At 54.2% G+C, this 26,609-nt stretch overlaps 1 protein-coding gene across 22 annotated transcripts in view; it reads right to left on the reverse strand.

Moving 5' to 3' along the window:
- Positions 1-26,609, reverse strand: part of RBFOX3 (RNA binding fox-1 homolog 3) — a 526,282-nt gene that overhangs the window by 384,236 nt on the left and 115,437 nt on the right. For all 22 annotated transcript variants that reach the window (XM_063799974.1, XM_063799978.1, XM_063799981.1 and 19 more), the window contains exon 2: positions 11,704-11,848. The gene's annotated coding sequence lies outside the window, so the exon portion shown is untranslated. The remainder of the gene's footprint in view (positions 1-11,703; positions 11,849-26,609) is intronic.

A 26,609-nucleotide genomic window follows, 5' to 3' on the forward strand; every position in this document is an offset into this window, starting at 1 on the left:
GTGTCTGGGGGAACTATTACTGTCAGGTTACAGCCAGCACAAGCATATTGTGGATTCAATGTAAGATGTGCTTGAAGTTTTAAGAGAACAAATAAGACTTCAAAGAAATGTCATCCTTTCTCTGGACCCCTTCTGGCAACACACGCCCAGTCCCTCAGGGATACAGGTTTAATATTTCCTCTCTTCTGGAGTCTTCCGGGGAAAATGTATACCTCCAGGGAAATGCTGTGTGCCTCTCTGTCATCCAAGACAGGCCACTTAATCTCCCTCTGCCTGAGCACAGCCCACTGCACGCATGTTCTAGCTCTGTGATGCACCACCACGAAAAAAATAACAGCAGAACCAGCCCTTCCTTTCTATTCACTGAAGGAGAAAAACTCAACAGAATTAACTGCTTCATAGACAGTCAAAATAAGCTTTCTGCTGGCCTCAGTGACAATGCTTGACATCCATAATGCAGAATGGAGGTGAGTCCTGGGTCCCCAGCACCCCTCCTGCTGGAAGAGGCCAGGACACACGAAGGGTCTCTCATGGGAACCAGCCATCGTGGCTCTCAGCTCATGGAAAGCGGGGTACGTGACCAGCACTTGTCAGGGTGCGACACTTGGGGTATTCGCCGGGAAATGAGGGCAAAGCATTTTGCAAAGAGCGTGCAGGGCTGGGCAAAATACTAAATAATTCAAAAATCATGATGACCTTGCCTTGGGAACTTTTGGAGCAACAGAATGGTTTAGAATAATGATCCATCCAATGACATTCTGGCTCACAGACAAGAGACAATATTCAAACGCCACCTCTGGTCACCCCTGGCCTGAGGGACATTTGTTTTGGTGGCTGAGGCAGCCGCCAGTTACCCAGTACTGTGGGTACAGGCGTGAGCTTTCTCAGCTACAAAGAGCACGACATAAACAAGGAAGGCGCACACACACCTGTCACCTCTCCGTGGACTGCAGTGTTTAAAAGACAGTCATCACCCAAAGTGCTTTTTATAACAAGAAAGGACTCTGAACGTTGTCAGGTGAGTAGCACTGCCTGTGTCCCCATGGCCAGGGTGTGTGCAGAGCCTGGGTGGACGCAGGCAGGTTAGCTATCCCAGCCCTATGCATCACTCCTGCATCACACCTAGCGCCCCGTGTGTGACCTGGGATCCCACCGTTCTCCAGGGTCAAGGAAGAACACTTCAAGAGAGAAGACTGAATCTCCACCAAGCACATTATATCAAATACGCCTCAGGAAAACCCGTTATGGAAACCTACTATGTGCAGCACTGTGGGAGAAACAAGTTGCAGCCTGTGCCCTTAAGGAACTCCAGAAAGAAAAGGGGACAGGTGACAAGAGACATGACCAAAGAGGCAGCTCCATGCACAGATGATGACGACCGCCCAGCTGCCCTCTGCAGATGTGCAGGACCAGAGGGCAGGAAGGTGGGGTGGGGGTGGGCTCTGGGTCATGCCCACTTGGCCTCCATCCCAGAGAGCAGCTCCCCCAAACCTGGAATGATGAGTGTGCCTGACGGGACCCATCTGAGATAAACCACAGTGGTCGTACTAGCTGGTGGCAGAGGGTTGGGAGTGGTAGTCCTTAAATTATTTTGAAATAATTTAAGAATCACAAGAAGTTGCAAAAATAGTACAGAAAATTCCCGTGCACCCTTCTATTATGGACTGAATTGTGCCCTCTCAAAATTCATACATTGAAGTCCTAACCCCTAGTACGTTAGATGTGACCGCATTTGGAGATAGGACCCTTACCAGGCCATACGGGTGGGCCTCATCCACTCTGACCAGTGTCCTTCTAAGAGGAGAAGATTAGGACACAGACATGCACAGATCAAGGGGCGGCCATGTGAGGACATAAGGAGAAGACGACCATCTACAAGCCAAAGAGAAGCCTTCAAGGAAACCAATGCTGCCAACAGCTTGATCTTAGACTTCTGGCCTGAATTTTGAGAAAATTAACCTCTGTTGTGTGAGCCCCCAGGCTGAGGGGCTTCACCATGGCAGCCCAAGCTGACCACACACCTCCCACATCTCATGACCACCCTCCATTCTCAAGCGAGGACACTGCCCTGGGTCTGTTGGTCAGTGGCAGAGCTTATTCAAACGTGACAAGTTCTGTGATCTGACCTGTGTGGCCTCTATACCGGCACTTCTCAAACCATCTGTGGTGAAGGACTCATTGTTTTATTTCCAATTCATTCTGGACCTACATTTTTGTTTCTTTGTTTTGTTTTTTGAGACAGGGTCTCACTATGCTGCCCAGCTGATCTCAAACACCAGGGCTCAACCAATCCTCCCACCTCAGCCTCCTGAGTAGTTGAAGTGACAAGCCCTTACTTTTGGTTTTTAGAAAACCTATAAAAATAGAATCACTAGAAAAATGGAATAAAGAAGGCATACAAAACACAAAGCCCAGGTTCTTAACGATTAGACTCATCAGACCTAAAATGACTCCTTCAAATGACTAAAAGATTCTAAATGCTTAATTTCAGCTTCTGTACTCAGTGGCAGGGATCAGAGCAGCACCTCATGGGCTGGCACCCATCCACAGACCTCACTTTGTGTAGCTGAGATATGGGTCATGTGAGACGTGTCCTCAGCCTGTTGCTAGGGAGCTGCTGTGGGTTTGAATTCTGTATGGCCCTGGGTTGGTCATTTATCTGCAGCTCAGCTTCCTCACAGAGCCCGAGTTGGAACTGTTGTGAGGATTCACAATGATTCATATATATTTTGGGACGAGGACCTCGGGTAAGATAACCTGCTCACACGTGTCATTCAGGGACGTCAGCCTGATGGATTTCCAGGCCTTGCACACTGTTCTGGACACTCCAGGCACACAGATGCCTCCCACATGAAGTTGTGTTAAGAGTGTATTATTTGATCTTTGTTGAACTTGGGTTTATCTTTGCTTGCTTTCAGACCCTCCCATAATGTTGACATCCTGATGAACCCCCGCTGGTGACGGCAGGTGGCCACACCCTGCCAGCTCCCTGTAATTCCAGCCATTACTCAGCAACGCTCAGCAATGCAAGGTCACTCAGAAACACCATCTGTCCAAGCTCCGTCTCCCCTCCCACCCCAAAGGAAAAAAGAAAAATTATTCTGTTCCGCCTCCATTTTTCTCCTCCTCCTAAAAGCACACACACACACTCACACACACACACGCAGAACTAAAGTTAGGCTTGCCTTGACCTCTACTTCTAAATTAATTTTCCTTCCTCAGGCATTTGCTGACGCTCCTTTTCTGTTCTTTCCCCCACAGAACACAGATGTCTTTGAAAGCACCAATCCTGCAAACACTTTGTATATCCTTGCGAATCGGGTAAAAGAATAATTTTCTCCCAATCCATACAAATCCTCACTCGTCCATTCACCTTTGCCGTGGAATTCACCGGCAACCCCCTCTGAGGAATGCACGTGTCAACGCAGGAAAAAAAAAAAAATGAAGAAATTCTGGAATCACATCGAGGGGCCTCAGCCCCAGGTCCCATCTAAGAATGAGGCCAGCAAGAACCACTTAGGCTCTTGGATGCCGTTGACTCACGTCCCTGGTGGCCCTTGATCATTTTGAATCTAAAACATATGGATTTATACAGATTCATGTGGAACCTTCTCATGTTTCTCCATCCAGAATATCTCTGTGACGATGCAGTCACAAGTTCTGCAGTTACTTCTGTGTGACAGGGTCTGTTTGGATCATGCTTGCACAGGTGTCGATATACCATCCTGGAACACGAGGACTAACCCTCCTTCCCCTCAACGGATGGTGACAATCATTTATTGGCTCTCACTGAAGACACAGCCCTTATCGCTGGGGGACTCAGCATCTCAGAGGAGGATGGGCTGTGCATGCAGAGGGAAGACAGGGAGCAAAGTCTGTGCAGAAGGTCACCTCACTCACATTTGACTTTTGTATCCGTGAACTTCAGTGCAGCGTGTACCCAGGATCTATTTTCTGCCTCCATTCCCCCTCATTCCCTGGTGCCATTAGTTCCTTTTCCTAAAGTCCTCATGGGTCTCCCCCAGCCCTGGACTCTTACCTCCACCATCACCACCTGACTCAGTCCCTGCTGCCCGCCCACTGGCCTGCCTCACCACCAGAGCCCCATGCATCACTAACTTCAGCACCCGTGCCCACCCAAAAATGTGTCCACATCCCTCTCTCCCCAGAGGTCTCTTTTTCCCTCTGTTTCTTGGGCCTGACTCCGACCTTTCCTTCCAATTCATTCCTTCCACACCTCAAGAGCCCCCTGGAGAGACCTCACAGGCTCCCCTCTCCTGGCCCAGCTCTACAACGCCTCCCTCTCCCACAGGCAGAGCAAGACTCCAGTTTCTCTCTCCTGTGACAAAAGTGTGCGCCCAAAACTTGCAGCACGAACTGTTTATTTTTAGGTTTAGATTTGGGGTCTGGCTTTTAATTCTTAGTTTGTTCTCAAGTCCGATCTCAGCAGTGGGAGGTGGGAAGTGGGTGGGGGACAGAGAATGATCTCAGCCCATCGTTCCAGGTGCCTCCCTCTCCACTAGGTCTGTGGACGGCCTTCTGACCTGGGGTCCTGGGGTTCTTCCAATGTCCACTCTTACAGCTCCAGTCATTCTGGCCTTGGTTTTACTGCTGAGCCTACATACCTTCTTATCATCGTCTTAAAATCAGCCAAGGGATGGTTCTTTTCCAGAGCATCTCAGTGTCTGGGTGAGATCAGGGCCGTGAGGGTCAGGGGACACCTTGGGATGAGTCATGGGCTGTAGAGTCATAGTGCCTGGGTTCATCTTCCTCCCTGGCAGCCTTGGAGGATACAGTGGGTGGAATCATGTCCCCCCAAAACATGTTCCAGCCCTAACCCCCAGGACCTGGAAATGTGGCCTTAGTTGGAAATAAGGTCTTTGCAGATGTGATGAAGGTAAGAGGTGGGCCCCGATCCAATGACTGGTGTCCTTAGAAGACGAGGGGAATGAGAACACACAGGTGCACACACACACATGCGTGCACACATGTACACACACACAAATGCACACACACACACAGGAAGGTCGTGCGCGACAGACAGGATACACAGGCATGGGGGTGGGGTTGCCTCATGATGATGGAGGCAGAGACTGGACTGACGGTGCATCTATAAGCCAAGGCCTACAGAGGATGGCCAGTGGCCCCCAGAGCCAGGAGAAAGGCCTCCGTGTGCGGGACAGTTTCTCCCTGAGAAGCAACCCCGCTGCCCTCCTGATTTTGGATCCTGGCCTCCAGGAATTGGCGAGAACGAAGAGCTATCGTGAGAAGCCACCCAGTCCGTGGCATTCTGTGATGACAGTCACGGGACACCGACCCAGATGATCTGAATTTCCAGCCCCACTGGCCAGGCTGACTGTCCTGGGGGCTGCACCTGACACCCTGTGCTCTGGGGGCCACCAACACCCTGCGGACCAGGCCCTGCTGGCTCCTCTCCTTGGATTATTTCCATCTGGGGAGCAGCGGCAGGGCCCTCCCTTCCCGCTCCAGCGCTGGAGCTACATCTGGAAGCTCTTCTCACCCTTAATTGTTCCTAATGCTTTAACACACGGAGTGACTAATGGGCTCTAATTGGGAGCGGTGTCCTGGGGAACTCGCCCACAGCGCCCTCTGCGACCCGCCCAGTCTCCTCCGCTGCTCACTCACAGAGCTCTAAAGTCACCAAGGAAAAATATTGGCCCGTTTTTCTATTTTTTTAAAAAATGTCACACCAGTGCCAAAACGCAGTTTTATCCTTCAGCCAACAAGTATAGGGCAAAGAAAAGGATAGAGGCAAAGCCAAAAGCAGATGGGACAAAATATCACAAATGCCACTGAGGTCTGTGACATCTGTCTAGAGACAAAGAGTTCTTGGAGGCAAACCCCACGCCAGTCAGTTCAGGGCGTGTGAAGGATTCTAGCCACACGTTTCCCCTTGAAGGGGAAAGGAGAGAGGGGATAAGGCATCTCTGATGTCTTCTCATCTCCTCTCCGACCACTGTGAGGGGTGAGTGGTGACTGCCAAGTCACCAGAACTGCAGAGAAGGAACCAGATGATAGAGAGGATAGGCAGAGGCAGGGTGGCAGAATTAGGGGCTCTGGAAAAGAAAGTGCAGAAAAGCCTGAAGTGCACATAATTCCTCAATGGGGTGGGGGGGACAGAGAGAGACAGACGGAGACAGAGAAGTAGGAAGAGGAGGGGGAATGAGAAAGGAAAGAAGTAGGGGGAGAGAAAAAAGAAGAAAGAGGAGAAAGAGGAAAAGGAGACGGAAGAGGAAGAAGAAGAAAAGGAGGAGGAGGAAGGTGCTCACCCTGTAACCCCAGCACTTTGGGAGGCCTAGGTGGGTGGATCACTTGAGGTCAGGAGTTCGAGACCAGCCTGGCCAACAGGGTGAAACCCCGTCTCTACTAAAAATACAAAAATTAGCCAGGCGTGGTGGTGGGCGCCTGTAATCCCAGTTACTCGGGAAGCTGAGGCAGGAGAATCTCTTAAACCCAGGAGGTAGAGGTTGCAGTGAGCTGAGATCGCGCCACTGCACTCCAGCCTGGGTGAAAGAGCAAGTCTCCGTCTCAAAAAAATATAAATAAAGATAAATTAAAAAAAAAAAAGAGGGCGCGGTGGCTCATACCTGTAATCCCAGCACTTTGGGAGGCCAAGGCAGGCGGATCACGAGGTCAGGAGATCGAGATCATCCTGGCTAACACGGTGAAACCCCGTCTCTACTAAAAATACAAAACATTAGCCAGACATGGTGGCGGGTGCCTGTAGTCCCAGGTACTTGGGAGGCTGAGGCAGGAGAATGGTGTGAACCCGGGAGGCGGAGCTTGCAGTGAGCTGAGATCGCCCCATCGCACTCCAGCCTGGGCAACAGAGCGAAACTCCGTCGCCGATAAAAAAAAAAGAGGAGGAGGAGTAGGAAGAAAGGGTGAAACAGAAGCAATGGAGTGGGGCCCCAGGTCCTTGTCTCGTGTCCTCTTTCTCACAGGGACATCCTCAGAGCTTGCTCTGGTGGTGAACAAGCAAAGGGGCAGGGTGGCAGAATTCGGCAGGATCAGAATGAGGGACTGAAGTGGCTGAGCTTGGCATCCTTCCTAAATATTTTCCAAATACATTTGTCAATAGAAAAGGACTCACAGAAGTTTTTAGGACCCACGTCTCCAAAGACTGGCTCAAACTAAAGTCTTCTCATTAAAATATTGGATCCAAGAAGGAAATAAGATGCCCCTGTAGGAAGGAGAGACCCCAGCAATGTCCTTCAGCTGGGCACCGCCTGTTCCACCCAGGAGCACCTAGGACGAGCGCCTGCAAAAGGAATGCATTCACTGCAAGCCTGGGAGCAACGTCCCATCCGCTTCTGGTATAACTAGATGAAGCCATGATCTTCCTCTCCCCGCCGCCAAGCAACGCTCATGTGCTCCAGGAAGCCCCACGCACATTCCCACGGCTCATGCGGGCAGCCTGTGTCTCGGCTCAGCCCTCAAGGGTGCCATGCTCCCCCTGTGATGGATTCCAGTTTAACAGCTTTTAAAAACAAGCAGACAAGAGACGGGCATGATGGATGAGTGCAGGAAGCACGCTCATTTGGAGATGATTTATGGGAAGTCATGTGTTGCCGCTCATGGGTGCGTCCCTGAGGGTGGGGGCCGGGGTGGATGGATGAGTTTGGATAGCGTAAGCTGCACTACCACGGCAGGCTCACACTCAGCCCCATGGCGTGCGCGGCAGCACCCGCTCCCATCTCATGCTGTCTGTATCAGGGCAGAAGACTTTGTTTATCTCTCAGCTCCAGAACAAAGATGCTCCCCCATCCCCAAAAACATCTAGAGAAGAGACAACCGGCCACATTCCTTGGCTCCTCTGAGTGACCCCAACAACGAACAGCAATGTGATTTAGGAAAATTCAGGTTATCCCATGAGAGTGGCGAAGGGGAGGGGAAAGGAAGGGAAGGGTTAGGGTTGGAGGAGCAGATGACCCTCCTCTGGAGTTTTTGCTCAGGCCCGTCTCTTCCCTGTGGACCTGAAAGACCCATCTGCTCCAGGCCTCAGCCACTGCGTTTAACAGACAAATCTCGTTTTGCAGCAGATTAATTTCCATCCATGTTTTTAATAAGGACTTAGAATTTACTATACAGTAAAACCCAAATTGAATCCATATTTAAAGGGATGAGCTTTAAAACGGGATCTAATTGACAGGACCCTTTCCAAGGCAGAGGCAATGAACCAGGGCTGAGGCAATGTCCTAGGAGGAAACTGCTTCCTCCCCACACTCTCCTTTGAAGCAAGGACTCGCCTGCAGTGATGGGGAGTCTCAGTCGAAGGCCTCCTTGCCAAGGCCATTCCTGAATCAGAAAGGCCAGCCCACCTCACTGGGGCAAAAGCTCCTGCAGGCTTTTCCCTGCCCGGGTTTCTCCATCACTGTTCTCCAAGTCCCTCTTAGGAAGCCCCTTCCTCTAGTCACATTCCTTTGGGCCATGGACGGCATCCACATGCCAGAGCTCTGGTAGCCCAAGGGGTGGTTTTGGCGGCCCCTTCTCTGAAGCCCATGTCCAGGCTGCAGGGAGAACCCAGGAGCTCGCGGGGCAGGAGGGTGTCTGCAGGCACACCTGACCTCAGATGTCTGTACCTGGCCCTCTTCCTTCAGACACCCACCACCCACCATCCTGAAGGTGAATAAAAGGCAGAGATTCAAAGCCACATGCAGGCCTCAGACCGCATTGCTCCTTGCTCAGAGGGGCTTCCTCTCAGAGGGGCTTCCTTCTCTCCCCTTGACCTCACCCTTTTAGAAAAGGAAGACTCTGAAAGGCAGATTCCTCACTTCACAATTCAGAGTACACCTTTGGAATCAACAAGGGGCTGGACAGTGAACACACCGAGGGAAGCAGCTCAGGTCCAAAAGAGCTTGTGGGGTGACCCCACCAACCCTGGACTTCCCAGACCCTCCCTCGGGGGTGGGCTGGTCTTGCACTTTCACTGTTGATGACCCCGAGGATTTACCTATTTGGGGGACACAGGTTCTCAGACCCACAGAAAGGTGAGGCTGGGCCCCACAACCTCCTTCTTGGAGGCAGCAGGAAGTGGCATTTTCAGAGGAGCATGGGAGACGGTGCTACCGTCACGGCCTGCAGGATGTCTGTACGTCAGGGCCCTCCCCTAGGGACAGAGCTGCACGCATCTTCTTGGAACTAGGCGTCTGAGGTTCCAGAGACAGAGCATGATCTCAGGGGGTCTCTTGTCCTGCACTGAGGCCAGCCCCAAACCTCGTGTCCTCTACTCATTTTCTCAGACAGCCTGCAAGCACGGTGATCTTGGCACAGAGTGACCTGACCAGGAGCCGTAGTGGATGGCACACCAGTGCTGCCTTCACAGCGACACTGCAGGGAGCCCCAGGGCAGAAAGAGCCAGAAAGAGCAGTGGGATTCCTGCCCTCTAAACAGTCACGTTGCTGCTTCTCTGTCCCATACAGGCTGGGGTGTGTGGCCTTCCTATCTGGGCTCCCCGAGGGGGCCCCTGATGGTTTACGGAATGGGGTGACAGCCGTTTCAGCAGAGGAGGGGAGTTGTTTAAGGGTTTATCTCAGACACAAGCCCAGATCCACCACTCCTCTCCTCCCGGGTCCATGGCAGAGCCAGTGCTCCCAGGGATAGAGTGCGACAGTGGGCTCGTCAGCTGTCCCTTGCTTCCACTCTGTCCCCCTCACAGAAGGCAGAGACACCTTTGTATGTCTCAGGCCATTCAATCCCTCACTCAGAGCCCTGCAGTGGCTCCCACCACCTTTAAGACAAAATCCAAAGTCCTCAGTCCCAACCTAAAGGCCTCTGCATCCAGCCCTGGACCCTCTTCGTCATCTCCTTCCTCCACCTGCACAGCCCCTGGACTCCGTGACGCCAGCCCCTCCTGCTACTTCTCCAGCATGCCCACACGTTGCTGCCTCGGCGCCTTGGCACTGGCCATTCCCTCTGTCTGGAACACTCTCCCCTCAGACATCCTGGGGTCCTCCCTCCCTTCCTTCTGTCTTGGCTCACAACATCAGCACCGGGGCCTGCCCCTCTGTCCTGGGCAACTGCAGCCCCCACCATTCCCCGTGGTCTTAATGCACTGCATTTATCTTCACAGCGTTATGGTTCCTGACATACATTTATTCTCCATGTCCCTGCTAAATTATAAACACCATGAGGGCCAGAACTTGACCTTGTCTCCACTGCGTCTCCAGCACCCCAAACAGGGCTTAGCACATCGGGGGCTCAAGGTTGTGGAATGAACAATGTAGGGCAGTCTGGATGGATGAGCTACGGCAAGAAGACCCCAAGGAGCCCTGGAGCAGAGAAGAGCACCCATGGCCTTCACCAGAGAGAAGCAAGCAGTGCACGCCTGGAGATGCACCCAGACTGTGCATAGAGACTTCCAATTCTGCAAACTCTGGAAAGAGCATCTTTTGATGGGTATTGGAGAGACCAGCCTGTGTCCGGGCCTCTGGTCTCTTTGTCCAGGGTTCTTGTCGGCATCGTCTGCTCAGCCTACATCATGCAAAGCCTGCCTGCAGGCTTCAGGGCTCCAGTCCTCCCTGCCTGGGGGTCGCTGACCCACAGCTTTGCATTGTCTATCAGCAGGGAATGGGGCTGCACTGAACCTCATGGAGGTTTAAGAAAGAATTCACCTGGTGTCTGTCCCTGGTTCCTGGGAGGTGATCTCTAAAACTGCTGGAGTTTCCAAGGGATAGGAGTGTCTTCTGTTATTCATAAAAAGCCACTCCTGACCACACCTGACTGTGTGCTGACCTGGCAACTCACAGGGACCTGTAGGAAGCTTCAAGTGTGAGGCTGGCCGTGCACGTGATTAGAGGGTTGGAAATTTCACTCCCCACCTCAGGGGAGCAGAGAGGGCTAGAGACAGCTCAGTCACGTGGTTCAGGGAGCTTTCGGTTGGTGAACTTGTGGGTGAACCAGCAGGGTGGTGCATCCTAACTCCATGGGGAATGGGTGTGGATGCTCCGACCTCAACCTGTGTGTATCATACGACTGTCATACAACTGTCATTTTTAGTGTAGTGCTTTTTTGTTGCTGTTGTTCTGTGAATTGTAGCAAATTATCAAAACTGAGGGGTCCTGGGAACCTCTGAATTTGCCATTGGTCACAAGTGCAGGTGACCCTGGCAGCCTGCATTCAAAGTGAGAGCCATCTTACAGAGCGCTTGGCCCAAACCCTGTGTAGTCTGACGCTAACTCTGGCGGTCAGTGTCAGAGCTGAACGGCAGTCACCCTCTCGGGGTGGGAACAGAGCCATCATGCCGTCCCGTCTAGAGCCACAGGAAGGCTTCAGGGCCCTCCCTGAGCCGTGGAGCAATCTGGGCAGCAGAACACGAACCGTGCAGGGGAGGGGCAGGCCCTGACCTTGGACTCTATGGCATCTTTGTTGACACCAGACAGTGGACCCCACACCCCGCCAACCCTCCTTCCAGGACTAACTGCCCTGCAGCCAGGCTGATGGGCTTCGAGGTACAAAGAGCGGTCACTCCTTACAAATTCTAACCCATACCTTCTTGGGCATCCGTCGATGTTCCCCCTCCTACTCCACAAAGACACCATGACTTGAAAGCTATAGAGAGCAGCACGGAACGCCCCTACCCCACAACCCTTGCTGGAAAATCAAATCGCTGCATTAAAACGTATTTCCTCCACAAATGCAAACTCTGGGGATGGGCGTGGTGGACAGGTGGGGCCGCCTTACCTGGTAGTGGGAGGTGAGGTCTGCTTTGCTGTGCGGGGAGGCCCCAGTGGGGCTCCTTCTGGACCGTCCTTGGCAAGGAGGGGGCTGCTGGGGAGGAGTGGCGACCACAGGAAGACTGTTAGCTTCTCAGAGGCAGAATTTCAACCTGCAGGGGGAAAAAAGCAAGTAAAAAAATTGCCTTTGAAGAAAACCTCTTCCTTTTGATCTAAAACAAACATTTGGTATCAATAAACAAGGGAGGGGGCAGCTTCAAAGCCAACTGTTTGCCACCAGGGATCGAGGGATTGAGGGATCGGCACCCTCCAAAGGACACTTTGCTTTTTATGCCCCAGGGGAGTAAAAGGAAACTTGCAGAAAACACATCATTAGGACCCTATTGCCAAACAGCCACCGTGCAGTCCATCCCAGGGTCCGCCCCTCTCCCAGCCCACTTGCAATGGTCCCCCAATCCCAGGGACTCTTCCGCCCCACCACGCTGGCCCCTCCCCATCGCCTTTCCCACCACCGCCTGCTCTTGCTTCCTCCCCCACCCCGCCTAGATTCCAGGACCCACCACTGTCCGCATTCTCCCAGCTACTTTGTCCCTCTCTTTTAAAAATTTTTATCAGATGATGTCACTGTCCTGATCTGGTGACACAGCCTTCCACTGGTGTCCTGTGTCATTTGGAAGAAACACTTAAAGTTGCTTCAGTGGCCTGCAAGCCAGGTGAATCCAGCTTCTATGATTTGGGGACTTCCTAAGAAAATAACATGCGAGGGCTCACATGGGGGCCGCGCTCATAGATAGCTTCACGGTCAACCCCCTTTGCCTTTGGGGCTCTCGGCAGTCTGGCCCCCTCTCCTAGTACACTCCCTCTCTCCCCTGCAGCCCCACTGGCTTCCTGGCCATCCCTCCACACAGGCACATGCCTCCCCCACCCCACCCCACCCCTGCACCACACCTTTGCAGGTCTACTGCATGGAATGCTCTTCCCTGCACAATTGCAGGCCTCCCTCCCTCCCTCCCTGCCTGCCTCCCTCCCTCCCTCCCTCCCTGCCTGCCTGCCTGCCTCCCTGCCTCCCTCCCTCCCTGCCTCCCTCCCTCCCTGCCTGCCTCCCTGCCTCCTTCCCTCCCTGCCTGCCTCCCTCCCTCCCTGCCTGCCTGCATCCCTCCCTCCCTCCCTCCGTGCCTGCCTGCCTACCTGCCTGCCTCCCTCCCTGCCTCCCTCCCTCCCTGCCTGCCTGCCTCCCTCCCTCCCTGCCTCCCTTCCTCCCTCCCTCCCTGCCTGCCTCCCTCCCTCCCTGCCTGCCTCCCTCCCTCCCTCCCTGCCTGCCTCCCTCCCTGCCTGCCTCCCTCCCTCCCTCCCTGCCTGCCTCCCTCCCTGCCTGCCTGCCTCCCTCTCTCCCTCCCTGCCTGCCTCCCTCCCTGCCTGCCTCCATCCCTCCCTGCCTGCCTCCCTCCCTCCCTTCCTGCCTGCCTCCCTCCCTGCCTGCCTCCCTCCCTCCCTTCCTGCCTGCCTCCCTCCCTGCCTGCCTCCCTCCCTCCCTGCCTGCCTGCCTCCCTCCCTGCCTGCCTCCCTCCCTCCCTGCCTGCCTCCCTCCCTCCCTGCCTGCCTCCCTCCCTCCCCGCCTGCCTACCTCCATCCCTCCCTCCCCGCCTGCCTCCCTCCCTCCTTCCCTACCTGCCTCCCTCTCTCCCTGCCTGCCTCCCTCCCTCCCTGCCTGCCTCCCTCCCTCCCTGCCTGCCTCCCTCCCTCCCTCTCTGCCTGCCTCCCTCCCTCCCTCCCTGCCTGCCTCCCTCCCTCCCTCCCTGCCTGCCTCCCTCCCTCTCTGCCTGCCTCCCTCCCTCCCTGCCTGCCTGCCTCCCTCCCTCCCTCCCTGCCTGCCTCCCTCCCTCTCTGCCTCCCTCCCTCCCTCCCTGCCTGCCTGCCTCCCTCCTTCCCTGCCTCCCTCCCTCCCTGCCTGCCTCCCTCCCTCCCTCCCTCCCTGCCTCCCTCCCTCCCTCTCTGCCTGCCTCCCTCCCTCCCTGCCTGCCTCCCTCCCTCCCTGCCTCCCTCCCTCCCTCTCTGCCTGCCTCCCTCCCTGCCTGCCTCCCTCCCTCCCTCCCTGCCTCCCTCCCTCCCTCCCTGCCTCCCTCCCTCCCTGCCTGCCTCCCTCCTTCCCTGCCTGCCTCCCTCCCTCCTTCCCTGCCTGCCTCCCTCCCTCTCTGCCTCCCTCCCTCCCTGCCTGCCTCCCTCCCTCCTTCCCTGCCTGCCTCCCTCCCTCTCTGCCTCCCTCCCTCCCTCCCTCCTTCCCTGCCTGCCTCCCTCCATCCCTGCCTCCCTCCCTCCCTCCCTGCCTCCCTCCCTCCCTCCCTGCCTGCCTCCCTCCCTCCCTGCCTGCCTCCCTCCCTCCATGCCTGCCTGCCTGCCTACCTGCCTCAGAGCTGTGCACATATGGCACCTTTCCAAGGCCATCCAGGAGCAGAACACCCCATCAAAATAACCAGCATCCCTATGGCATTTCCTTCTCCTTTTCCCCATGGATTTCCCCCCAGGGACTTAGCACATCCAGCATGTGGATGTGCTGGATCCCGCCATCCCACTTCGCCTCCACTGGAATGCAGGCTCCCTGAGGGCAGGCATCCATAACTGCTGGATTTAGTGCTGAATCCCCAGTGCCCAGGATGTGCCTGGCATATAGCTGGAGCTTGCTATATGCTTGCCATATTCTTCTGAGTGGATAAGTAAATGAATGAATGAATGAACCCACAAAAGTTACTCCCTCATTAATACTTCTGGGTTTATTTAGAATCATATCCCACGATCACACCAGAGAGCAGGAATTCCTAGGATATGGAGGGGACTGAAGAATTCTGTTTGTTTAGTTGGTGAGGGCTGGCAGGGGGTAGACCCAAGCCTGGGAAGTCTTGTTTGCTTAATTTACTCCAACCCAAACAGTGTATGTGTGCCATCAGCCAGACGGGACACAAAAACGGTTTAGGAGATCCACTCTGATTAGCCTGAGAGACTGTCTTTGGGATAGAGTCATGAGATCAGGGTGGCCAGGGAGTGGCTGAGCTGTGTCTCCCTGAATCGCCCCCACCACTGGCACCACCCAGAAATTTCACAACGGAGTTTTAAACAGCAACACACAACAATAATAAATCTACCAGTTTGTTTCTTTTCCTAAAATCCAGTCACTGAACAGAGTACCACCCCCATACCGAAGAACCGAAGAGCAGAACCAGCATCGCAGAGAGCCCAGCAACCCCGGAGCAATGCCTGGGGAACATCTGCCCTTTCAGGGACCACTGGTACAGAGCCCAGGGCCCACTGCTGGGCATGGGAGCCACTTTTCAATGGCAAAAGTGTAAGTAATAGGAACAGGTCCATGGATGAAATGCAGCCAGGGAGGTGGCTGGGAGAGGGCCTGGGTGCAGGGGGCCTGGGTGCAGGGGGCCTGGGTGCAGGGGCCTGGGTGCAGGGGACCCGTGCAGAGGTAGAGGACTCAGGTGGAGGTGGAAGGCAGCCCAGGTTGGGTAGGAAGGGGCTCCAGGAAGGGGCCTGGCCTGGTGGGGAAAGAAAGCAGGCGGCAGGCTTCTCTGCGATGTAAGTGCTTGATTCTCAGCAGGAGCACAAAAGGCAAGGGCTAGAACTCACACTGCACCAGGCCCTGGGCAGGGAAGTCCATGGGGGAACTGAAGATCTGCGCCTAGCCTCCTCTGAGCCTGCTGTCCACACCCCCACAGCCCCAGCTTCCAGCTGTTCCAATGACCGGAGGAGCAGAAGCTTCTGTAAGCCCTCAAGTCTCCCCTGGTCCCCTTGGGGCTTTCAGGGAGATAATAGGATACCCTTCTGGTGCTGGAGGCGATTCCCAAGCATTTGCTTTAACTCTCAATGTCACCTCCTCCCCAGACAGGGCTCCCAGAGCCAGGATGGAGGCAGGTGGTCCAGGGAGACTCCTGTCCCGCTGCTCTCTCCCACCAGCCCCAAAGCAGAGGCCGCCCAGGGCCTGGGCGAGAGGAGAGCCTGGGGAGAGGCGGGCTGTCTGCCGGGGCTGTCACCCTTCCTGACTTGTCAGTTCTCTTGCCTTTGAGGCGGATGGAGCCGTCCTTCCCAGAGCAGTCCTGGCAGGGGAGGTGCCCACAGGAAGGAATGGAAACAGAGTCCATCCCTGGGGATCCCAAGTCATCCCCTGGGGCCACATGGACACCGATGCTGCCCAGCCTGGCAGCCAGTCCAGGGCCAGGGAACATAAACCCTCGAAGGAGATGGGGAGGAATTAGAGGGAGCAAAGACAGGGTTGGGAGATGTGATGAAACAACCCAAGAGAAGCTCCAACCCCACTGCTCCCCTCCCCAGCACAGAGATCTTTAAGTGTCATGCCTGAAACCCAGGCCGCCTTCTCTAGGTGCTGCTCTTGCTTCCTCCCCCATCCAGCCTAGATTCCACATCCCCCCAGAGGCCGAGCTGAAGGCGGTGCCCCCGGCAGCCCCACACCTCTCCACCGCACCTTGCAAGCCAAGCTCACAGGAGGTTATTTCATTTTCATTTTAACTGGTCCTACCCAGCCCTGTCTGCAGCCGCCGGCTTAGAGGATGGAGACACGAGCGATCCACAGGCCGCCGAGTCCGGAGGGCAGGGACCAGCCTCAGCGCAGCCACCCCTGCCTGGGCTCGAGCCTCCTTGGCGCCCCGCACCCCTCCTCTGCCGCCGGCTAGGCGAAGGCACTGCATCCCAGCCCCACCAATAGGCCCAGCCTGGTTTTATTTTCCTCGACCCGAGCTGAGTGGGAGATAACTTAACAGCTTGTCCCCGATTGTAATGGCATGTTTTTCCCCACTCCACAGTGGGAAACACCATCCATCACCCATAGCGCAGAACACGGGCCTGTGGCCCCCTCCGCGTGCGCTCCTGCACCCCACGCCCCACCCCTTGGTGCCGCGGGATTTAGGGGACCTCAGGGCTCTCCCCAGGCTCGTGGCTGGCAGGAGGAGTGGAACCGCGGTGGGAGGCAAAAGGCCCAGGGACCAAGTACCCTTGACGGCTCTCTAGGCCCCGCAGCCCGGCAGGGTTGGGAGCGTAGTCGGGGGCTGGGCTGGGCTGCAGGTGGCTTCTCAGGGCGCGGTGGCAGGGACCAGGGTGGGCGGGGCCTGGTCGAGGCCACAGCCTACCATTCCCCCACTTCCTGGGGACAAAAGGGTCCAGTCTCTCTCGGGAGTGAGCTGCGTCCTCCTCATTCTCTGACCCGTATTTATTGCCCCTCACCCTGCGCTGAGTGCAGTGCTCAGAGCACAGCAGAGCACACAGGGACACCCCACTGTTGACCTTCAAGAGGAAAAGCCCCTGCAGCCTCCTCACCTCCCCCTCTTCTGGGAGGTCAGGTGGGGAATTCTGAGATCCCATCCTGTCCCCTACACACACATATGTGTGCACATATGCTCACATATGCACATGAGCACAGACGGGCCATCCTGGACCCTACCCTCCACCTGCTTCCTCAGGATCTAATCCTCTTGCTTTAATGACAGGGCCCCCAAATAATAAAGGAGTCCAGGGAGAGGCTTAAGCATCCCCAGAAGGCTGGCTATGGGTGGCAGGGCCCCCAGAAGAGCTGGGAAGCATGAGGAGTGTCCTACAAAGGGTGAGGGCTGTGCCCTGGGGCTTGGAGGGGGGCCTCAGTCTCAGAGAAGGATTTTAAAGACTCCTGTGCCCGCATCTGCAGCTGGCCAGTTTCCTCTTCGCAGCTCTCAGCCTGGCTGCTTCGGCCTGCTGCAGAACCAGCCAGCACTGCTCCCAAGGCAGCACGAGACTGGGGCAGCCCCTGGTGCTCTGGCCCCAAAAGGCCTCCTCTCAGATTCTTGTCATTGGAAAGAGAAGATAGAAAAACAAACATTTGGACTGCTATAAAGTGTCTTCTACCAAAAAATAAGCAGATACACAAAGGGAGAGGGAGGTAGCAAAAGGAGTGAGAGTGACCGAGGGAGGGAAGAGGAGGGAAGGGAGCCTCTGGGGATGAGGTGTGTTCACCCAGCCTGGACAGGGGAAGATTGAGGAGGGCCATGGCAGAGGTGTGGGTGAGGCACACAAGGTAGCTGGAGCAGAAGCCACAGGCAGATAGCCCAGGTGAGATGCACTGGCCAGGCAGAGAGGAGGCTAGGATGGCAGGCCCTGGGGAAGGGCAGAGAAGGCAGAAGTCAGATGACCTGCCCTGGCTGGCCCTGACGACCTTGGACTCACGAGTTGCCTTTGGTCAGAAGCGTGGACTTGTGTTGACAAAGATGCTGCAGAGGCCAGGGCGGGGGCAGCCAGAAGCAAGGGACAAGCACAGCTAGGAAAGAATGTGCTGAGATGGGGGAGAGGAGAGCCTGGCCGAATCACCATCCTCATCCTCGTCCTCAGCCCCCCGTCAGTGTTTGCTCACTATCGTGCCCCAGCGCCTGGCCAATGCTGGCACACAGTAGGCGCTCAGCAGTTTTGGTGAAATGAATGGTGCAAAGAAGGAAGTCAATCTGGGTGAGTGGCATGGAGCTGGGTAACGTTTTTGATGAAAATTCTTGGCTGTAATTCCAGCACTTTGGGACGCTGAGGTGGGTCGATCACGAGGTCAGGAGTTCGAGACCATCCTGGCTAGCACTGTGAAACCCTGTCTCTATTAAAAATACAAAACATTAGCCAGGTGTGGTGGCAGGAGCCTGTAGTCCCAGCTGCTTGGAGAGGCTGAGGCAGGAGAATGGTGTGAACCCAGGAGGCGGAGCTTGCGGTGAGCCGAGATCGCTCCACTGCACTCCAGCCTGGGTGACAGAGCAAGACCCCATCTCAGAAAAAAAAAAAAAATTCCTGGGTGACCTGAACACCAACAAATGGGATCAAGAAGTTGTCACTGATTTGCATCTGACGACGGGATGGTCTTCAGGCTCCTAGAGGTGGGGGTGAGGTGGAATGAACTTCCCATTCTACATGGCAAAGCAAATGAACTGAGCCCACCTAAAACCCAGGCACCCCAAGACCCTCACACTCACAGCCTCCTGTGCAGAGAGAGGACCAACAGCCAAGCATACATCCTGGATTTCTTTTTTCCCAGATCTCCAAATAGAAGGCCACACTTGGACTTCAGCATGCAAGGACAGGCTGGAGACATCACTAGTCCTTTATAAATTAAGGCTCATCTGAGGACATGGCTTCATTTATAGGATTTAAGATGAGGCATCACAGAGAGGCAGAAGTGGCCGGTGAGTTGAGGCGGAGCCCCCCATTTCACCACCCCCTCCCCGGGCCTACTGACAGCAGCACATGGGGGAATGAGACAGTGGTCCCCCTCTGGGCAGATGCAGCCCTGCCAGTGCAGGACTTGAATTCTGAGGCTGTTCGTCTTCTCAGAGCATGCTACACTCCATTCTCTGCAACAGCCTGATTGGCATGCCTTGGAACATTCCAGGCCATGGCAAGGGAAAAGCTTGAAGCAGGACCCGCAGGCCTGGGTTCTCCTCCCAGCCCATCACTGTGTGAGCTGGGATATCTGAACATCCCTGATCCTCTCCCCGTCAACTCACAGGAAGTGTCTACTACGTGGCAGATGCAGACCCAGGTTCCGGGCATTCAACAAGGTACACTAGCAACCCCATCCCTGCCCAAAGTGTCTTGGATGTCACCTTCCCTGCCCCCTGTATGAGGCACACAGAAAGAAGACAGAAAGGGCTTTGCACTAAATCACAGCTGCGCTTTCTCCTAATACTCCAAGGAGTCAAATGACCTCTGAAGGTCACCAGAGCCACAGGCCTCTTTGTGATGGTCACACATGGGCTTGTGAAAGAGCCATTTAGGGACATAGCATAGGGGACTCTGAGACCAGGGGCTCCAAAGGAAGGACCCTAAAATCACCAGAAATCAAGTTTGGGTTTTTATAGCATTTTGCTTATCTTTTCTTTTGTTTTTTGTTTTGTTTTGTTTTGTTTTGTTTTTTAACAAAGATAGCAATATCACCAGAAATATGCCTGCATTCTTATTTGGCTTCCTGGAGGGACTCAGAAAATGGCATTTGCAAAATCTCAGAGGACTCCACTCACACATTTTAGATTTTACTTTTCTCCCCAAACTACACCTTTGCTGGTTCATTTTATTGTAGAGAGTGGAACTTTTTAGCCTTCTAGTCCTTCCAGAAAGTTAAAAAAAAAAAAAAAAAAAAAGAATCAGAGTAATGGCAAGGATTTAACATTCTTTATTTATTTTATTTTTTGAGACAGGGTCTCACTCTGTCACCCAGGCTGGAGTGCAGTGACTTGAACATGGCTCACTGCAGCCTCCACCACCCAGGCTCAAGCAATCCTCCTGCCTCAGTCCCCCGAGTAGCTGGGACTACAGGTGTGCGCCACCATGCCTGGCTAATTTTTGCATTTTTTGTAGAGATGGGCTTTCACCATGGTGCCCAACCTGGTCTCGGACTCCTGAGCTCAAGCGATCCACCCACCTTGGCCTCCCAGAGTGCTGGGATTACAGGTGTGAGGCACTGCACCTGGTCCAACATTCATTTTTTTAAAACCATGGAATTCTCCAAAGGTACTAGAGCTGTGCACCCTCCCAACTGCAGCATTTCCTCAGGGTATGCAGCCCTCTGGAGCTTGCCCGGGGTGCAGTTCCTCAAGGCACTGTTCTCTTTCCTTCTGTTTTTCTTACACTAGCTTCTCCCTGGGTGCCAGTAGTTCTACTTCTGCCATCTTTTCTGGTTAATCCCTCTCATACCTTTCAGGGCTGCTGGCTTTGCTCTCTCCCATTTTCCATCACCCCAGTTCCTCCTCAGCCTCTGCACCCCACAAAACATAAGCTCCTACTCAAAATCAGAGTTTAAAATGGGACTCAAACTAAGAACGCAAAATTTACTCTTTCTTTAACCAAGAGAAAAACAACACAGAGCACCTCATTTTAGTAATAAAGATTATAGGGAATATACAATATTCAGAATAAATGAACCTCCTCCCCCTGTTTTTAAACCAGTCTTGTGAAACCATCTTAATTCCTGGCTCCCCTCATGCCTTCTGAATCCTGTCTCCGGCAAAAATAATTTGGGTTTTATTCTTCTGGCATCTGGTGGGAGTCGGTGACAATTTTACTGTAGCTATACTTCTTCTTTTTTAATACCAGTGTGTTTTAATAATACAGTGTACCTTTTGGTATTGTTGAAATGTTACATTATTCAATGTATCCAATGGGAAAGGGAAGGGCCTTCTGTAATTTATGTGTCCTCGGTGCTGTGTTTAAAGCTTGCAAAGTGGAGGGCTGTAATTTGGGAAGCAATTTTCCCCAAGGTCGGGAGAATGGTTTCTGGAGGAGAGGCTGGAGACTGCCTGACCCAGGTTCAGTGGGCTGGGGGCCCAGAACCCTGGCCATGAGGCTGATCCTAGTGGTAGGGAGTACCGTGGGCTCAAAATCAGAAATGTTCCCCAAAATACAGCAGCAACAACAAATCCTCAGCCTGGCTATAGCTGGCTTGCTGGGCCACTTGGGTTTCAAGCAACTCATTTAGTTTCCAGTTTCTGGCCCTTCCAGAGAGCATCACTGCTGTGCTAAACATCCATGAATCCCTCCTGCATGGATACTGGGGCACAGCTGGGAACACCACAGGCACCTGTTGAGGGGCCTGCTCTAGAAGGTTGGGGCCTTATTTTTCTCAGCACCACAGCTAAGCCATCGAGAATGGTGCCTGGCACACCCCAGGTGCTAAGCAAACATGCTTGAGTGAGTGCATGAAAGAGTGAAGAGCCAATAGAGAGACATGGGTGATGGGTGTCTAGGAACCTAAGCAGAGGTACTGCATTCATGGGAGGTGTTCTGGCTTCCTAGGGCAGGTGACCGACCCTGGAGTGAATCGGAGAGAAGAGGGGAGGGGAGGAGAGGGGAGGGGAGGAGAGGGGAGGGGAGGAGAGAGGAGGGCAGGTGCAGAGCCTTGGACAGAAGGGGTAGGGGAAATGTCATCTAGGGAATGCAAATAATAGAGGAAGTTTAGGACTAGTGGTAGCAGGAGATGAGACCAGACATATAAGTTAGAAACCAGATCAGGAAGTACCTTGAACACCATGCCAAGGATTTTAAAAAGCCATTTGAGGAATTTTAAGTAGGACATGATGAAGATTTGGGTATTCGGAAGCATGCTCTGGTGCCGATGTGGGCTGGGTAGATGGGAAAAACCAAGGCAGGAATCTCAGTAGGGAGGCGGCCCAGGTGATCCAATGGCTTACGGAAAGGCGGATGGAGTTAGTGACTGTGAACACCAGGACTCGGTGACCAGTCCCACCCACATGGGAGATGAGGAAGACGCAAGCCACCTCCCAGGTTTCGGGTTTGTCCAACTACATAAATAGGGGGCCAGTTTGTGATAAGGTGAGGAGGAGGAAGTTGGGCTTGGGAGACCATGACATCAGGAAGTTGCAGTGCAGGGGCCTTCAGCTTGGTGATGGTGTCATTTATCGCATTATTACCCATGGTCCACTCTGCTATTCCTTACACCTTTTCCTATGTTAAAAATGGCACAAGGCCGGGCATGGTGGTTCATACCTGTAATCCCAGCACTTTGGGAGGCCAAGGTGGGCAGATCACTTGAGGTCAGGAGTTCGAGACCAGCCTGGCCAACATGGTGAAACCCTGTCTCTACTAAAAAACTACAAAAATTAGTCAAGTATGGTGGTGCATACCTGAAATCCCAGCTACTCGAGAGGCAGGAGAATTGCATGAACCTGGGAGGTGGAAATTGCGGTGAGCCAAGATCATGCCACTGCACTCCAGCCTGGATGACAGAGCAAGACTCTGTCTCAAAAACAAAACAAAAAAGAAATGGCACAATATGATGTTTCAAGGCCGATGGGGCTGAGCTCACGTTGGACATGCTGAGTTTGAAGAGCCCCTGGAATGTCGGGGAGGAGGGTTGGTCAGTGGTGGTGCTAGCATCTAAGCTGGAGAGAATCCTGCCTGCACTGGGGCCTGTGGCAGTCCAGGCTCTAAGACAGCCCCTGTGTCTTCACCTCCTGGTGCCTAGACACCCCCTGGTGTCACCTCCCCTGTCATACCAGCATTGGTCTGTGTGACCAATAGAATTCAGCAGAAGTAAAAGTTCATCAATTCTAAGATTAGATCTTAAAAGACCTCCATCTTTCTCTCACTCTGGAGGAAGTCAGCCGCCCTGTCATGAGGACACTCAGGCAGCCCTACAGAGAGGCCACCTGGAGAGGAACTGGGGCCACAGCCAGCAGCCACGAGAGAGACAAGCTTGGAAGCAGATCCTCCAATGAGAGAGACCAGCTTACAAGCAGATCCTCCAGCCCCAGTTGAGCCTTCCCATGCCTGTGGCCCCGGCCAACATATCAACGCAACCTCGAAGGGACGCTGAGCCAGGCACTCAGCTGAGCCCCTCCCAGATTCCTGAACCTCAGAAACCATGAGCTAATAAATGATTGTTGTCTAAAGCCATTAAATTTGGGGATAATCTATTACACAGCAATAGATAACATGGGGATTACAAAAAAATATGAATGGTGGCTGGAGCCACAGGCATGGAGAAGAACACGAAGTGAGAAGACGGGATGAGAGCAGATTACAGAGGTGAGGAAGGTCACACTGGGACACGCCAGGAGGCAGTGGTGGGAGAGAAAGGTCTGTGAGGAGGGAGGAGGAAGAGCCCTCAAAAGGAGGAAGACAAGGCTGAGAAACACAACAAAATCCCAAGGATGAGAGCCCTATTAGGCTGTTCTTGCATTGCTATACGGAAATGCCTGAGGCTGGGTCATTTATCAAGAGAAGAGGTTTAATTGGCTCCTGGTTCTGCAGGCTGTACAGGAAGCACCATGTTGGCATCTGCTCCTGGTGAGGTCTCAGGAAGCTTCCACTCATGGTGGAAGGTGAAGAGGGAGTAGGCGTATTACATGGCAAGAGGGGAGATGAGGGAGGCACCACACTCTTTTAAACAACCAGATCTCACATGAACTAATTGAGGGACAACTCACTCATCACCAAGGGGGTGGTGCTAAGCCATCCATGAGGGATCCTCCCCCATGATCCAATCACCTCCCACCAGGCCCCACCTCTAACACTGGCAAACGATTTCAACATGAGAGTTGGAGGGGGACACGCATCCAAACCGTATCAAGAGCATTTCCAGAAGGAGAGCATCAGGTGCTACAAAGGCCCAGCAGGACCCCGGCTTCCCAGGGACCAAGTTCTCCCCCTACCCTGTCTCAGTCCAGACCTTCTTACCTGCCACCTCCCTGCCTGGCTGCTGGCCCCATCACATCTCTCAGATCCCACTCCCAGGGTCTTCGGTCTTCAATGAGAGGCCTTCCCTGACCACCCATGCTAAAGGAGTCCCCAACCCCAGTTTCCAGGTCACTCTGTCATAGCTACCTGGCATTTGTTGCAAGTTGTAATTATATTTTCATTTGTTTCTGTCTCAGCCATGACCTATGAAGGCTGGGAAATATCTGTTTCATTCACTACCATAAACCAAGTGCATGATGTATCCTAGTTTCTCTATATTTGTTGGATAAATGGATGGAAAGAAAGAAAGATAAAAACCCTGAGTTTCACCTGGAGGCCCAGTTCAACTGGTGGAAAAACCATTTCCCTCCCCAAGTCACACACTCGCCGCGGCAGTAGGGCTCCTTGGCTCTGGAGGAAAACATAGCTGGGCTGGGGGAGGAGGTGGAGAAGGACAGGAGACTCTGAAGTTGACCCAGACCAGCTCTTCCATCATTCTGAAAGTGGGGAAGCTGGACACAGTGGTGCATGCCTGTAATCCCAGCTACTTAGGAGGCTGAGGCAGGAGGATCACTTGAGCTGAGGAGTTTGAGGCTAGCCTGGGCAACATAGCAAGACCCCATCTCATATCTCATAAATGAATAAATAGTAATTAAAATGAGGGCTTCTTTAGGAATTCCAAGTGGTCACCATATTTCCTTCAAGCATTCAACAAACATCAACAGGCTGTGCAACTGGGCTAGGTGGTGGGAACCTGTCCCCTCAGCAGTTCAGAGTCTTGGTGGGGAAGCTGGCAGCCAGACAGGGCAGGAGAAGATGCAGTGTAAGAGGTGAGGCCTGAAGGCTGACTGTCCCCCTCCACCCTTCCTCCCCGAGCTGTGAGGCCCTGGGCAAGTAGCATAACGTCTTAAACTTCCACAGCTTGCCTGTAAGCAGGACTGCTCCCACTGCACAGGCTGGCACCACCTTTTGTTCCTCACCAACAAAGCACTTGGGCCTGGGCCAGAGCATAGGTCCACATTGCCATGATTTCAACCGGTAATTACAATACACTGCAGAAAAGACACACAGAGCACTGTGGACACAGGGAGGGTTGGAGTGGGCTGAGGAATGAGCAGCTTTCTGAAGGAGGTAACAGTGGAGGCTTGAAGGAGCGGGAGGCGTGGAGCAGAGAAGCAGCTCAGAGACATAAACCCTCCCATGCCCAGGCAAGGAGGCCAGAGGGCCTGAACAGCTGAGGGCTTCAGCAGCAGGACCCAGGCTGGAAGTGAGGCCCGTCAAGGACTGAACCCAACCCTGCCTACAGAGGAGTATCTGTGGCCAGTGGCATGGTCACCAACACCAGCATCCGGTCCAGGGCCACAGCCTGAGACAGCCACACCCAACAGAGGCACAAGAGGACCCACGCAGGAGCCATGCAGAGCTGGAGGTCGACGATTTTCATCTGAACAGGGAGCTGGGCCCCGAGGAGGACTTGGAACCACCCAAGTCTGCCCCATCTTTGGGGGTGGCTGTCTGTCCACACGGTGGCCATCTGGGATATGGAGGGTGGCATGTTTGCCACAGTTCAGGTTCATCCCCATGCGTGCTTCCCCAGGTGTTGTGCCCCGTTAAGGGTCGAAGCCCCCTCCTCACAGCCCATCCTGTTTCCCAGTCCCCTCGAGGATCTCCACAGGTGAGTTACCTGGCTTAGGTCGGGTGGGAGGTGAAGAGAGGAACTTTCTAGTTGCTTTTCTCCAGCTTGGAAGTGAGGCCTTGGAGAAGCCTCCTGAAGGGGAGAAGGGAGGGACGGCTGGCAGGGGTCAGGAACACCAGGGGGGAAGCAGAGAAGTGCAGGGAGTTGGGGGGTGCAGGGGGCTTCAGGGGGACAAGGGAGGGGTACTAGTGTAGAAGCCAGGATGGGGTGGGGTACAAGGGCACAAGGAGGTAGGAAGGGGGAACAGGGGGTGGAGATGTGGGGTGAGGGAGAGGGGACTGGGACAGGGGTGCAAAAAGGCAGGAAGGTGGGGGAGGGGTGCAGAAGGTGGGGAGGTAGGGCAAGGGTACTGGGGGCAGGGATGGGGGTGCAGGAAGGTGGGAATGGAATGCATGGGACAGGCACAGGTATATAAAGGTGGTTGGGGGCACAGGGGTGCAGATGGAGGGAGGTGGGGGAGAGGGTATGACAGGGTAGGGCACGGGGCAGGGGAGGGGTGCAGACATCCACAGTCTGGGTGCAGGGGTAGGGTGGCAGAAGGTGGTTGGGGGTGTAGGCGGTGGACTGGGTGGAGGTTAAGGCAGAGGCCCCTGTGGGCTGGGACCCTGCAGGCCGGGACCCTGCAGGCCTCCAGCCTCGGCACAGCCTGAGCAGTGGCAGCGTGGCAGATGGGAACGTGCAGAAACACGCAGAAGCATGGCCCCTGGTTAATAAGATTAGGATGTTGAACGGCCGACATGTTCTCCGAGACTGGCTGTATGCCACAAATGGAGGGGACTGCGACCTTAATAGGATGCTGAACTTTTGGAAAGTGGAGCAAAATAGAGAGAGTCAGAGTGGGGGACTGAGAGTCCCCCTCTCTGGCTGGAGGCCAGGGCTACTGGTGACCTGAGGGCTTCCGGGAGTTCAGAGTGGGGCATTTTCACTTCTGGGTCCTGAAAGCCGGTGGGCCTGGATGGGACTCATTCCTTGGCGTCCTGTTACAGCAACAGGAATGACCAGTGCTCCTA

This window comes from Pan troglodytes, chromosome 19, assembly GCF_028858775.2.
Source record: "Pan troglodytes isolate AG18354 chromosome 19, NHGRI_mPanTro3-v2.0_pri, whole genome shotgun sequence".
In the NCBI taxonomy this organism is placed as follows: Eukaryota; Metazoa; Chordata; class Mammalia; order Primates; family Hominidae; genus Pan; species Pan troglodytes.